Genomic DNA, 14,706 nt, shown 5'->3' on the forward strand with positions numbered 1-14,706 from the left:
CATATATTTTTTATGTGTTTCAGTACTAGTATAGGGGTTATACGTTGTTCTTTTTCTTTTTTTCTAAGGCTGGAGCTCTACTGCTACATATCACATGTGTTTTGATTTTCCCAATAAAACACTTCTATACCTACACAGGTTAAGTGGCTTATCGCTAGGGGTCTCTCCTCTTTGAAAATGGAGCCGGTTATAGGGTCAAGCACTGCAGTCCTGAAGAAGTGAATGGAGCAATGGTCACCGGTGCGCTCCACTCCTCTATTCTAATAATTTTTTGTGATTCATACCAGATGAATGACCATCTAAGTAACTGCAAGGACATAGTTAAAGCTTGGCCTTTTCCAATCCAGCACTGCCGCTCTGTCTTCTCCTCTGGTCTGCAGGAATGATGTGTTGATTTGGCTGCAGAGGTAATATTCTGTGTACCACTGCAGCAAGTCATTGGCCTTAGAGGTGTATGGCATTGCACTGCTGAGGCCAATGATTGGATTCAGGGGTCACGTGCGGTTTATGGGACATCACCACTGCAGCCATAACAATACTTCATTGATGCAGCCCAGCGGAAAGGGACCGAACGGCAGAGCTAGATCGAAGTGAGTTTTAGACGGTTAGTTTTTAAGGGAAGCAGCAAGCACCTGGCAGCTATGGTGCTCACTCCACTCCGGTTAAAGTATACAGTAAAATATGAAAAGGGCTTAAAGTATTTCTCGCTGGTATCATTGGGGGACACAGGACCGTGGGACACAGGACCGTGGGTATAGCTTGCTGCTGCCACTAGGAGGCGACACTAGGCTGAAAAGTGATAACTCCTCCCCTGCAGGCTATACCCCCTCCAGCCTGGAGAGAGCATATCAGTTTTTAGGAAGAACGTGTGACGTACAGCGGCTCACCCCTGTTGCGTATGGGTAGGTGCTCACCCTCAGGTCCTACCCTCAGGACCCAGAAGAAATAATGGAGAATAAGAAAAATGAGGGGGCACACTCAAGAGGGATCACTGGATAAAGTGTAGATAATTGTGTTTAATAATATTTTAAGAACATACCCTTAAAAGCATTAAAACATACATAAAACAAAAACAAAAAGTGCAAGATTTCACTGGTAGTATTAATCTCAGTGAGAGTTCTTTCCACAGAGGTATAGGATTAAGGCCTGTGACGTTAGAGCGATAGTATCAGCCCTATGGCTCAGTCCTAGTGGAGCGCTGATGATGTTAATGTCTCTTTATCCAGTATGCTGAGTATGCAGCAGTATATATCAAATTGGAGACTGTGCTCCCGTGTTTAACAAGATGTATGGCAGGTTGGAGACTATGCTCCCGTACTTACAGTCTCTTGTCGCTTGCGGTATTTCCGATCACCCCTCCTGACTGAATCCTCACAGCATTGATGTTTCAGGTTGCCGTACACTCACAGCGTCCCGTGCAGTGTGTTCGGTCAAGACGTGGCGTCCCACGTGACCTAGTAGTCTGGGGTGCCGGCTAAACGCTGAGCTGACGTCACTGGATTGATATTGCACTGACGTCAGTAATGTGCGACTCGTGCTCCGGTTTGATGCAGGAGAAAGATCTCGTATAGCGATGTCTTTAAAGTATAGATGTTTCTTGTTTTTTCCTGGAATCCACGCTCACTCTGTCTCTGCCAGACGCGTTTCTGGGTCATACACCCCTTCCTCAGTGGCCAACTGAGTGAGTGGATTCTCACTCCTTATATATGGGTTTTGATTTTTCCCACAATCCTACTTTTTAGGGTTTCTCCCAATATGTGGGGTGGATTACATTGTTGCTTGCTTATATCGCTGTATACAGCATAAAACATAACTTAAATGAAAATTAAAACCATAAATAACATCCCCTACATTTAATACCAATAAAAACAGATTCATGGTGAAGACTACATGGTTAAAATGACATTTTAGAGAAAACCGCATCAAAAACGCATCAAAAACGCACCAAGTATAGGATGCGTTTTTTGTGCGGTGTAGGGTCTTGAATTGGAACTTAGCCATATGTGCTTGTTTTGGCATGTATTGTATGCTAATTTTCCTTAGTTGTATCTGGGAGGAGCCTTCCAGTGGGGAGGGGAGATCACAGCGCCGATAGTCGGCAAACTGCGATGTCCTATCTCCACTGGACGGCCCCCCTGCATTCACAAAAATCCAAACATCTCCATCTCGGCATTGAGGCCTCTGGGAACAATGGTGTCATATTCGAATATTCGGCGGGATTCTTGTCTAGACATGTGAGCAATATGGTTACCCCCTCTCCACAATTTTTTGACCTTTTCTATAGCTGTAAATCTCAGGCCTGTTGGGTCACAGTTGTGTTGAATTTTAAAATGTTTCGATAGGGGGTGTGTCTCTTGGCCTTTTTTAATATTAGCCACATGTTCCGCTACCCTCTTCTTCAATGTTCTTTTTGTTCTACCTATGTACTGTTTTCTACATCCACATTCCAATAGATATATAACATCAGTAGAGTCACAAGTTAGACATTCTTGAATTTCTAGACTAAAAGAATTTGCTGTTGATGTTACTGTAGTTGTTTTTTTGGGGAAATTAGTAATTTTACAATTTGCACACCTGCCACACCTGAAAAACCCATTTGTTGTTAGCCAATTGGTTCTTGATTGTTTCTGATTATCTTTGTTGGCTTTAACAGTTGGGGCTACTTTTCCTGCTAGACTATTGGCCCTTGTGTATGTTATTTTTGGTGTATCACTCAAAAGGGGCCCAACTAGTTTATCATTCAGCAGGTGTCCCCAATGTTTTCGGATACTCCTTTCCACCACTCTGTATTGAGAGCTGAATGGAAGGATAATCCTTATTGTTTCATCTTGTGGTTGTGGCTCGCTTGTCACAAAGAATTGTTCCCTTTCCATCTTTTTTACTTTGTCCAATGATTTATCTAGAATCTGAACTGGATAATCTCTATCCAGCAGTTGCTGTTTCAAGACAGACGCCTCTTCATCAAATTTGCTATCAACCGTGCAGTTCCGCTTAAGTCTGCGGAACTGACTGGTTGGTATGTTGATCAGCCACCGTGGAAGGTGGCAGCTAGCAAACCTGATGAAGCTGTTTTTGGCTACTGGCTTAAAAAATGTGTTACATTGTAGATGGTCTTCCTTAATCCATATTTCCAAGTCAAGAAATTCTACTTTTTCTTTACTGGTGGTGGGACTGAATACCAAGTTTTTATCATTGTTGTTGATATTATTTAGAAATAGATCAAGAGATTCGGCTGTGTCTTGCCAAATAAACAAAATATCATCAATGTATCGCCGCCACAGCACCAGACCCGCCCCCAGCCTGGGCAAAATGATCTCCCTTTCCCACTGTGCCAGAAATAAATTGGCATAGCTGGGGGCGAATCTGGTGCCCATGGCGGTACCAGGTACACTGCAAATAGAAATCATCCTCAAAAGCAAAATAATTGTGGGTTAGAATGTATCTCACACCGTCTAATAGAAATGCTAGCTGTTCACTGGGGAGCCCAGCATCAACTGATAGTTGTTCATGTAGTGCCTGAATCCCCCCAGTGTGTTCTATCACTGTATAGAGAGATCCCACATCCAGTGTCCCCAAGATCCATCCATCCACCCATTTGATTTTTTCCAATGTTTTAATAATGTCGGTGGTATCCCGAATGTAAGATGGTACCCGTTTAACATAGGGCTGGAGCCATTGATCAATGTATCTAGATAGATTACATGATATGGACTGGATACCCGACACTATTGGGCGGCCTGGAGGGGTTTCCAGGCTTTTATGGATCTTGGGGACACAGTAGAACATTGGAATCCTCCTCTCGGTGTCCAGAATAAACCTCGCTTCCTGTTCCAAAAGAAAACCTGCCTGTGTTCCCCTTATGCAGTAGTTCTTGAGAGTGTTGTAGTATTCTTGTGTTGGATCTCCTTTAAGCCTCTGATATGTATTCTCTGATCTCAATTGTCTATGACATTCCTGTATATAATCTGCCGTATTAAGTATCACAATGGCCCCGCCTTTGTCTGCTGGCCTGATTGTGATATTGTTGGCTTCTTGTAGGGATTTAATGGCCTTAATCTCTTCTTTATTCAAGTTGGTGTTAACCCTACGGCTTTTGATTTTTCTCAAATCACGTTCTACGTTATTCTTGAATGTGGCCATTTCTCTACTAATCTTATGTCTAGGGTATTTTTTTGACTTGGCTTTTAGATCTGTATGTGGGTATTTGATAATAGTTCCCATCAAATCAGCCTCCCTATTTATTGGATTTTTTAGGAAGTATTTTTTGAGACATAAGCGTCTAATAAACTTTTCCACACCAATGTATGTGGCAAATTTGTCCATAGAGTTAGTGGGAGCAAATTTCAGGCCTTTGTTTAGAAGCTGCATCTGAATATCTGTAAGGGCAGTGTCACTGATATTTACTATATTAGTGGGTGTAACTGCTAATTTCTGTGTTTTCTTCTTTTGTGCATGTCGTCCTCTGCGTATTGTTCGTTGTGCTCGTGTCTCTGTCTGTTCATTTTTGGTATGTGGTAGTGTGCTGTGTTCTGGTGATATCTGTGTTCCTGTCCATGTGTTTGGTGATTCCCTTTGCTCTGTGTGTACTGCCTCGGACGATCCCTCAAGTTGTAATCGTGATTGTAACTCTGTGTTAAGTGGTTGTGTGTTTGTATCTCCTGTCGTGATGGAGTGGGAGTCCGTGTGCTCCTCGTACGTGTTTTGTGGTGTGGGGGTGTAAAGTCTAAAAAATGAGGTGTTGCAAGTGTTTCAAACCTATTAGTGATTTTGACATTATCAAACTGTCCCTGTGTTGTAGTGTTCTCTACTTCTCTCTGTTCAAACCTATCAGTGACCACCTTCCTTTCCATACGATGCAGTTTTTTTGTTTTTTTGCCTATTATTTCCCTTTCTAATGTGTCTAGATTCTTACAGATTCTCTCATGCCGATTCCGAACTGTATCAATGTCTGGGAATGATTCCATTTCTTTTTTTAGGGTATCTATTTGCCCTGTCATTTCATCTGTCATTTGTAACCTTCTTTTAATAATCATCTGTATAAGGGCCCTTGATTGTGCTTTCAGGAAATCATCCCATTCTTTTTTGAATTTGTCGTCCACCAAATCTGACGCAGGTGTCTTGGTGAGTGACAAACCCCTGGGAATGAGGCCCTTATCCAGATATTGCGCAAGTGATCGAATCTCCCACTTATTGCGCAACTGTCGTTGTAGAATCTTCTCCAGAGCCCTAAAAACATCATCCATTGATCTATTCGTATCTATGGATGCTTCACCTTCTAGATTAAAGGTGAAAGCTTCAATTTTTCTATACTTATTATCCAAATGTTCCCAAATGTCCATCTCGCAATAAGGGGAGCTCAGCTGTTGAGGGTACTGTATTAGGAAGAACGTGTGACGTACAGCGGCTCACCCCTGTTGCGTATGGGTAGGTGCTCACCCTCAGGTCCTACCCTCAGGACCCAGAAGAAATAATGGAGAATAAGAAAAATGAGGGGGCACACTCAAGAGGGATCACTGGATAAAGTGTAGATAATTGTGTTTAATAATATTTTAAGAACATACCCTTAAAAGCATTAAAACATACATAAAACAAAAACAAAAAGTGCAAGATTTCACTGGTAGTATTAATCTCAGTGAGAGTTCTTTCCACAGAGGTATAGGATTAAGGCCTGTGACGTTAGAGCGATAGTATCAGCCCTATGGCTCAGTCCTAGTGGAGCGCTGATGATGTTAATGTCTCTTTATCCAGTATGCTGAGTATGCAGCAGTATATATCAAATTGGAGACTGTGCTCCCGTGTTTAACAAGATGTATGGCAGGTTGGAGACTATGCTCCCGTACTTACAGTCTCTTGTCGCTTGCGGTATTTCCGATCACCCCTCCTGACTGAATCCTCACAGCATTGATGTTTCAGGTTGCCGTACACTCACAGCGTCCCGTGCAGTGTGTTCGGTCAAGACGTGGCGTCCCACGTGACCTAGTAGTCTGGGGTGCCGGCTAAACGCTGAGCTGACGTCACTGGATTGATATTGCACTGACGTCAGTAATGTGCGACTCGTGCTCCGGTTTGATGCAGGAGAAAGATCTCGTATAGCGATGTCTTTAAAGTATAGATGTTTCTTGTTTTTTCCTGGAATCCACGCTCACTCTGTCTCTGCCAGACGCGTTTCTGGGTCATACACCCCTTCCTCAGTGGCCAACTGAGTGAGTGGATTCTCACTCCTTATATATGGGTTTTGATTTTTCCCACAATCCTACTTTTTAGGGTTTCTCCCAATATGTGGGGTGGATTACATTGTTGCTTGCTTATATCGCTGTATACAGCATAAAACATAACTTAAATGAAAATTAAAACCATAAATAACATCCCCTACATTTAATACCAATAAAAACAGATTCATGGTGAAGACTACATGGTTAAAATTACATTTTAGAGAAAACCGCATCAAAAACGCATCAAAAACGCACCAAGTATAGGATGCGTTTTTTGTGCGGTGTAGGGTCTTGAATTGGAACTTAGCCATATGTGCTTGTTTTGGCATGTATTGTATGCTAATTTTCCTTAGTTGTACAACTAAGGAAAATTAGCATACAATACATGCCAAAACAAGCACATATGGCTAAGTTCCAATTCAAGACCCTACACCGCACAAAAAACGCATCCTATACTTGGTGCGTTTTTGATGCGTTTTTGATGCGGTTTTCTCTAAAATGTCATTTTAACCATGTAGTCCTCACCATGAATCTGTTTTTATTGGTATTAAATGTAGGGGATGTTATTTATGGTTTTAATTTTCATTTAAGTTATGTTTTATGCTGTATACAGCGATATAAGCAAGCAACAATGTAATCCACCCCACATATTGGGAGAAACCCTAAAAAGTAGGATTGTGGGAAAAATCAAAACCCATATATAAGGAGTGAGAATCCACTCACTCAGTTGGCCACTGAGGAAGGGGTGTATGACCCAGAAACGCGTCTGGCAGAGACAGAGTGAGCGTGGATTCCAGGAAAAAACAAGAAACATCTATACTTTAAAGACATCGCTATACGAGATCTTTCTCCTGCATCAAACCGGAGCACGAGTCGCACATTACTGACGTCAGTGCAATATCAATCCAGTGACGTCAGCTCAGCGTTTAGCCGGCACCCCAGACTACTAGGTCACGTGGGACGCCACGTCTTGACCGAACACACTGCACGGGACGCTGTGAGTGTACGGCAACCTGAAACATCAATGCTGTGAGGATTCAGTCAGGAGGGGTGATCGGAAATACCGCAAGCGACAAGAGACTGTAAGTACGGGAGCATAGTCTCCAACCTGCCATACATCTTGTTAAACACGGGAGCACAGTCTCCAATTTGATATATACTGCTGCATACTCAGCATACTGGATAAAGAGACATTAACATCATCAGCGCTCCACTAGGACTGAGCCATAGGGCTGATACTATCGCTCTAACGTCACAGGCCTTAATCCTATACCTCTGTGGAAAGAACTCTCACTGAGATTAATACTACCAGTGAAATCTTGCACTTTTTGTTTTTGTTTTATGTATGTTTTAATGCTTTTAAGGGTATGTTCTTAAAATATTATTAAACACAATTATCTACACTTTATCCAGTGATCCCTCTTGAGTGTGCCCCCTCATTTTTCTTATTCTCCATTATTTCTTCTGGGTCCTGAGGGTAGGACCTGAGGGTGAGCACCTACCCATACGCAACAGGGGTGAGCCGCTGTACGTCACACGTTCTTCCTAATACAGTACCCTCAACAGCTGAGCTCCCCTTATTGCGAGATGGACATTTGGGAACATTTGGATAATAAGTATAGAAAAATTGAAGCTTTCACCTTTAATCTAGAAGGTGAAGCATCCATAGATACGAATAGATCAATGGATGATGTTTTTAGGGCTCTGGAGAAGATTCTACAACGACAGTTGCGCAATAAGTGGGAGATTCGATCACTTGCGCAATATCTGGATAAGGGCCTCATTCCCAGGGGTTTGTCACTCACCAAGACACCTGCGTCAGATTTGGTGGACGACAAATTCAAAAAAGAATGGGATGATTTCCTGAAAGCACAATCAAGGGCCCTTATACAGATGATTATTAAAAGAAGGTTACAAATGACAGATGAAATGACAGGGCAAATAGATACCCTAAAAAAAGAAATGGAATCATTCCCAGACATTGATACAGTTCGGAATCGGCATGAGAGAATCTGTAAGAATCTAGACACATTAGAAAGGGAAATAATAGGCAAAAAACAAAAAAAACTGCATCGTATGGAAAGGAAGGTGGTCACTGATAGGTTTGAACAGAGAGAAGTAGAGAACACTACAACACAGGGACAGTTTGATAATGTCAAAATCACTAATAGGTTTGAAACACTTGCAACACCTCATTTTTTAGACTTTACACCCCCACACCACAAAACACGTACGAGGAGCACACGGACTCCCACTCCATCACGACAGGAGATACAAACACACAACCACTTAACACAGAGTTACAATCACGATTACAACTTGAGGGATCGTCCGAGGCAGTACACACAGAGCAAAGGGAATCACCAAACACATGGACAGGAACACAGATATCACCAGAACACAGCACACTACCACATACCAAAAATGAACAGACAGAGACACGAGCACAACGAACAATACGCAGAGGACGACATGCACAAAAGAAGAAAACACAGAAATTAGCAGTTACACCCACTAATATAGTAAATATCAGTGACACTGCCCTTACAGATATTCAGATGCAGCTTCTAAACAAAGGCCTGAAATTTGCTCCCACTAACTCTATGGACAAATTTGCCACATACATTGGTGTGGAAAAGTTTATTAGACGCTTATGTCTCAAAAAATACTTCCTAAAAAATCCAATAAATAGGGAGGCTGATTTCATGGGAACTATTATCAAATACCCACATACAGATCTAAAAGCCAAGTCAAAAAAATACCCTAGACATAAGATTAGTAGAGAAATGGCCACATTCAAGAATAACGTAGAACGTGATTTGAGAAAAATCAAAAGCCGTAGGGTTAACACCAACTTGAATAAAGAAGAGATTAAGGCCATTAAATTCCTACAAGAAGCCAACAATATCACAATCAGGCCAGCAGACAAAGGCGGGGCCATTGTGATACTTAATACGGCAGATTATATACAGGAATGTCATAGACAATTGAGATCAGAGAATACATATCAGAGGCTTAAAGGAGATCCAACACAAGAATACTACAACACTCTCAAGAACTACTGCATAAGGGGAACACAGGCAGGTTTTCTTTTGGAACAGGAAGCGAGGTTTATTCTGGACACCGAGAGGAGGATTCCAATGTTCTACTGTGTCCCCAAGATCCATAAAAGCCTGGAAACCCCTCCAGGCCGCCCAATAGTGTCGGGTATCCAGTCCATATCATGTAATCTATCTAGATACATTGATCAATGGCTCCAGCCCTATGTTAAACGGGTACCATCTTACATTCGGGATACCACCGACATTATTAAAACATTGGAAAAAATCAAATGGGTGGATGGATGGATCTTGGGGACACTGGATGTGGGATCTCTCTATACAGTGATAGAACACACTGGGGGGATTCAGGCACTACATGAACAACTATCAGTTGATGCTGGGCTCCCCAGTGAACAGCTAGCATTTCTATTAGACGGTGTGAGATACATTCTAACCCACAATTATTTTGCTTTTGAGGATGATTTCTATTTGCAGTGTACTGGTACCGCCATGGGCACCAGATTCGCCCCCAGCTATGCCAATTTATTTCTGGCACAGTGGGAAAGGGAGATCATTTTGCCCAGGCTGGGGGCGGGTCTGGTGCTGTGGCGGCGATACATTGATGATATTTTGTTTATTTGGCAAGACACAGCCGAATCTCTTGATCTATTTCTAAATAATATCAACAACAATGATAAAAACTTGGTATTCAGTCCCACCACCAGTAAAGAAAAAGTAGAATTTCTTGACTTGGAAATATGGATTAAGGAAGACCATCTACAATGTAACACATTTTTTAAGCCAGTAGCCAAAAACAGCTTCATCAGGTTTGCTAGCTGCCACCTTCCACGGTGGCTGATCAACATACCAACCAGTCAGTTCCGCAGACTTAAGCGGAACTGCACGGTTGATAGCAAATTTGATGAAGAGGCGTCTGTCTTGAAACAGCAACTGCTGGATAGAGATTATCCAGTTCAGATTCTAGATAAATCATTGGACAAAGTAAAAAAGATGGAAAGGGAACAATTCTTTGTGACAAGCGAGCCACAACCACAAGATGAAACAATAAGGATTATCCTTCCATTCAGCTCTCAATACAGAGTGGTGGAAAGGAGTATCCGAAAACATTGGGGACACCTGCTGAATGATAAACTAGTTGGGCCCCTTTTGAGTGATACACCAAAAATAACATACACAAGGGCCAATAGTCTAGCAGGAAAAGTAGCCCCAACTGTTAAAGCCAACAAAGATAATCAGAAACAATCAAGAACCAATTGGCTAACAACAAATGGGTTTTTCAGGTGTGGCAGGTGTGCAAATTGTAAAATTACTAATTTCCCCAAAAAAACAACTACAGTAACATCAACAGCAAATTCTTTTAGTCTAGAAATTCAAGAATGTCTAACTTGTGACTCTACTGATGTTATATATCTATTGGAATGTGGATGTAGAAAACAGTACATAGGTAGAACAAAAAGAACATTGAAGAAGAGGGTAGCGGAACATGTGGCTAATATTAAAAAAGGCCAAGAGACACACCCCCTATCGAAACATTTTAAAATTCAACACAACTGTGACCCAACAGGCCTGAGATTTACAGCTATAGAAAAGGTCAAAAAATTGTGGAGAGGGGGTAACCATATTGCTCACATGTCTAGACAAGAATCCCGCCGAATATTCGAATATGACACCATTGTTCCCAGAGGCCTCAATGCCGAGATGGAGATGTTTGGATTTTTGTGAATGCAGGGGGGCCGTCCAGTGGAGATAGGACATCGCAGTTTGCCGACTATCGGCGCTGTGATCTCCCCTCCCCACTGGAAGGCTCCTCCCAGATACAACTAAGGAAAATTAGCATACAATACATGCCAAAACAAGCACATATGGCTAAGTTCCAATTCAAGACCCTACACCGCACAAAAAACGCATCCTATACTTGGTGCGTTTTTGATGCGTTTTTGATGCGGTTTTCTCTAAAATGTCATTTTAACCATGTAGTCTTCACCATGAATCTGTTTTTATTGGTATTAAATGTAGGGGATGTTATTTATGGTTTTAATTTTCATTTAAGTTATGTTTTATGCTGTATACAGCGATATAAGCAAGCAACAATGTAATCCACCCCACATATTGGGAGAAACCCTAAAAAGTAGGATTGTGGGAAAAATCAAAACCCATATATAAGGAGTGAGAATCCACTCACTCAGTTGGCCACTGAGGAAGGGGTGTATGACCCAGAAACGCGTCTGGCAGAGACAGAGTGAGCGTGGATTCCAGGAAAAAACAAGAAACATCTATACTTTAAAGACATCGCTATACGAGATCTTTCTCCTGCATCAAACCGGAGCACGAGTCGCACATTACTGACGTCAGTGCAATATCAATCCAGTGACGTCAGCTCAGCGTTTAGCCGGCACCCCAGACTACTAGGTCACGTGGGACGCCACGTCTTGACCGAACACACTGCACGGGACGCTGTGAGTGTACGGCAACCTGAAACATCAATGCTGTGAGGATTCAGTCAGGAGGGGTGATCGGAAATACCGCAAGCGACAAGAGACTGTAAGTACGGGAGCATAGTCTCCAACCTGCCATACATCTTGTTAAACACGGGAGCACAGTCTCCAATTTGATATATACTGCTGCATACTCAGCATACTGGATAAAGAGACATTAACATCATCAGCGCTCCACTAGGACTGAGCCATAGGGCTGATACTATCGCTCTAACGTCACAGGCCTTAATCCTATACCTCTGTGGAAAGAACTCTCACTGAGATTAATACTACCAGTGAAATCTTGCACTTTTTGTTTTTGTTTTATGTATGTTTTAATGCTTTTAAGGGTATGTTCTTAAAATATTATTAAACACAATTATCTACACTTTATCCAGTGATCCCTCTTGAGTGTGCCCCCTCATTTTTCTTATTCTCCATATCAGTTTTTAGCTTAGTGTCGTAGGAGGCAGACCTCCCTGCTTAGCAGGGTGGCTCTTTTACGATTTTTGTTTTTATTTTATTTTTAGGTTAAGGGGCACAGATTCGCATGCGTCTCTGTCTCCCTGGGAGGCTGGCCGGTGTTGCCTTTCCACCGCCCTGCCTCCCCCAAGAAGACAAAGTGGACCAGGGCAGCCTAGCTCCCCTGCTTCCCGCCAGCAAGAGGGCCACCTCCTCCCCAGCCCTTCTCTACATGGACCCCTGATGCCTGGTGCCAGCGGTCGTGGGGTGGCCCTGCTGGTACAAGACTATGGGTGAAGAACACAGATGAAGTCTGGTGAGTTTTACTGTCCCTCCCTGTCCCCCTCACATGGCCCCTTCTTGAGGGGGTGAGGAATCCTCCACCCATCGCCCAGCTCACCTCAGTAGAAAGGGTTAATCCCTTTCCACCGCCGCGGCATCTTATTTTCACCCCTTCCCGACTACAAACAGGCGCCTTCTGCGCCCTATTCCGGTGACCCCGCTCTCCGACCGACCGGGTGGGCTTCCCGGTCGGCCAAGCGACGCACCTTCTCGGCGGCTCCCTTTTCAGGAGTCCACTAGGCCGTCCCAGGAGAGCAGGCAGAACGGATCCCCTACTCGGCCGGACGCCGCAAAATTTAGGCCCCGGCTTTATTTGGGCCTACCGTTTTATTTATTTCTTTTTTCTTCGGCCACGCATATTTACTCCTCCGATGGGCTTACGCGGTCAGCGGACTCAGGTGACCGCATTCCGGACATCGATCCAGGTTCGCTATGTACTGACTAGCGGTGAGTCCCGGTCGGCCGGCGTGATAATTTAGTCCCCGGCTTTGCGGCCTTCTAGGCCGGAACTTCCTCCTTCATTTCAGGCCCCTGCTTTCTATAGATTCTGTCTGCAGGCACAATGTGCCTTTATATTGCAGCATACAGCCCTTCTCCATATCGGGCTAGGTCCTCATAAAAAAAAAAAAAAAAAATTAGTAAAAATAAAATAAAAAATTTATCTTTTTTTTTTTTCTTCAAAAATTATGCGCATGCAGATCCTGCTCTCCTCAGCCCACAAGTTCCAATGGAGTGCGTATGAGGGATCCCAATCCGCCCTCTGAGGCCGTTTGGTTGATTATGCTCCAACTGTGCATATCCAGTGGAGTACATCTGAGAGATTCCCATTCCGCCCTCCGGGCCGTTTGGTTGATAATACTCCAACTGCAAAAATCCAGTGGAGTACATCTGGAGGATCCCAATCCGCCCTCTGAGGCCGTTTGGTTGATTATGCTCCAACTGCGCATATCCAGTGGAGTACATCTGAGAGATTCCCATTCCGCCCTCCGGGCCGTTTGGTTGATAATGCTCCAACTGCATAGATCCAGTGGGGTACATCTGGAGGATCCCAATCCGCCCTCTGAGGCCGTTTGGTTGATTATGCTCCAACTGCATAGATCCAGTGGGGTACATCTGGAGGATCCCAATCCGCTCTCTGGGCCGTTTGGTTGATAATGCTCCAACTACGTAAATCCAGTGGGTACATCCGAAGGGTCCCCAATCCGCCCTCCGGGCCGTTTGGTTGATGATGCTCCAACTGCATAAATCCAGTGGGGTACATCTGGAGGATCCCGATCCGCCCTCTGAGACCGGTTGGTTAATGGTGCTACTACTGCGCAAATATCCGACTGCGCAAATCCAGTTGTGGACAACTGAAACTTCCCATCCACCCTCCGGGGGCGTCTGTTTGAGTTTCTACCCTGCGCAACTCAGCGGGGGACCTCTGGAAGTTCCCAATCCACCCTCCTGGGTCGTTTGGTTACTACAGCACCGTCTGTGCAATCGGTAAGCAGACCTTTAGTTCCATTCCACCTCCGGGTAGTTTGGTTCTTATTTCAACACCGCCGCAACCTGCAACAGCCATGGCTAGAGGCTGAGAGGTGGAACTGCGCACGAGCGGGCCGAGGCAGGACAGTTCTTCGGTCCCTAGATTACGTCCGTGTTAACCGGTTCTAGTGTATGCATTAACCCCTTCCTTAGGCACTATTTACACTTCTACTAGATACAGTGCTTAATTTGGGTTTTACCTCCTTCCTGAGGTGGACTGACCTCACTAGCATTGGCCTCAATGCCGGCAAGGTGTCCCTCTTTCTGTGAGTGGCGGAATTGAAGTTCCACTGGGCTCAGTATTGTCAGCATACATTAACCTTTTGTTAGGTGGCATGATGGCATTCTCACTGCTGTCGCAGTGTTACGTACGCATTACACCCTTCTGGGGGGGATGATGACACCTCCCACAGAGTACAGAACTCGTTAATATGCAAGTTCCTGCTAGGTGCGTTACCCCCTTCGATGGGTGATGTATTGCACTACCTCGGGGTACAGTACTTACTGGATATGTTACTCCCGATCGTAGGTAAAGCGTTTGCACTGCCACTGGGTGCAGTGTTTGCCGTCGGTTTTTTCCCCCTCCATTGAGTGGGTACTTACACTTCCGTAGATTGCGGTTCTGAC

General features: G+C 43.9%; 1 protein-coding gene across 2 annotated transcripts in view; it reads left to right on the plus strand.

The window, feature by feature from the left end:
• XPA (XPA, DNA damage recognition and repair factor) overlaps positions 1-14,706 on the plus strand; it is a 106,316-nt gene that overhangs the window by 12,963 nt on the left and 78,647 nt on the right. The window lies entirely within an intron of this gene.

This window comes from Bufo gargarizans, chromosome 1 (assembly GCF_014858855.1).
Source record: "Bufo gargarizans isolate SCDJY-AF-19 chromosome 1, ASM1485885v1, whole genome shotgun sequence".
Taxonomy (NCBI): domain Eukaryota; kingdom Metazoa; phylum Chordata; class Amphibia; order Anura; family Bufonidae; genus Bufo; species Bufo gargarizans.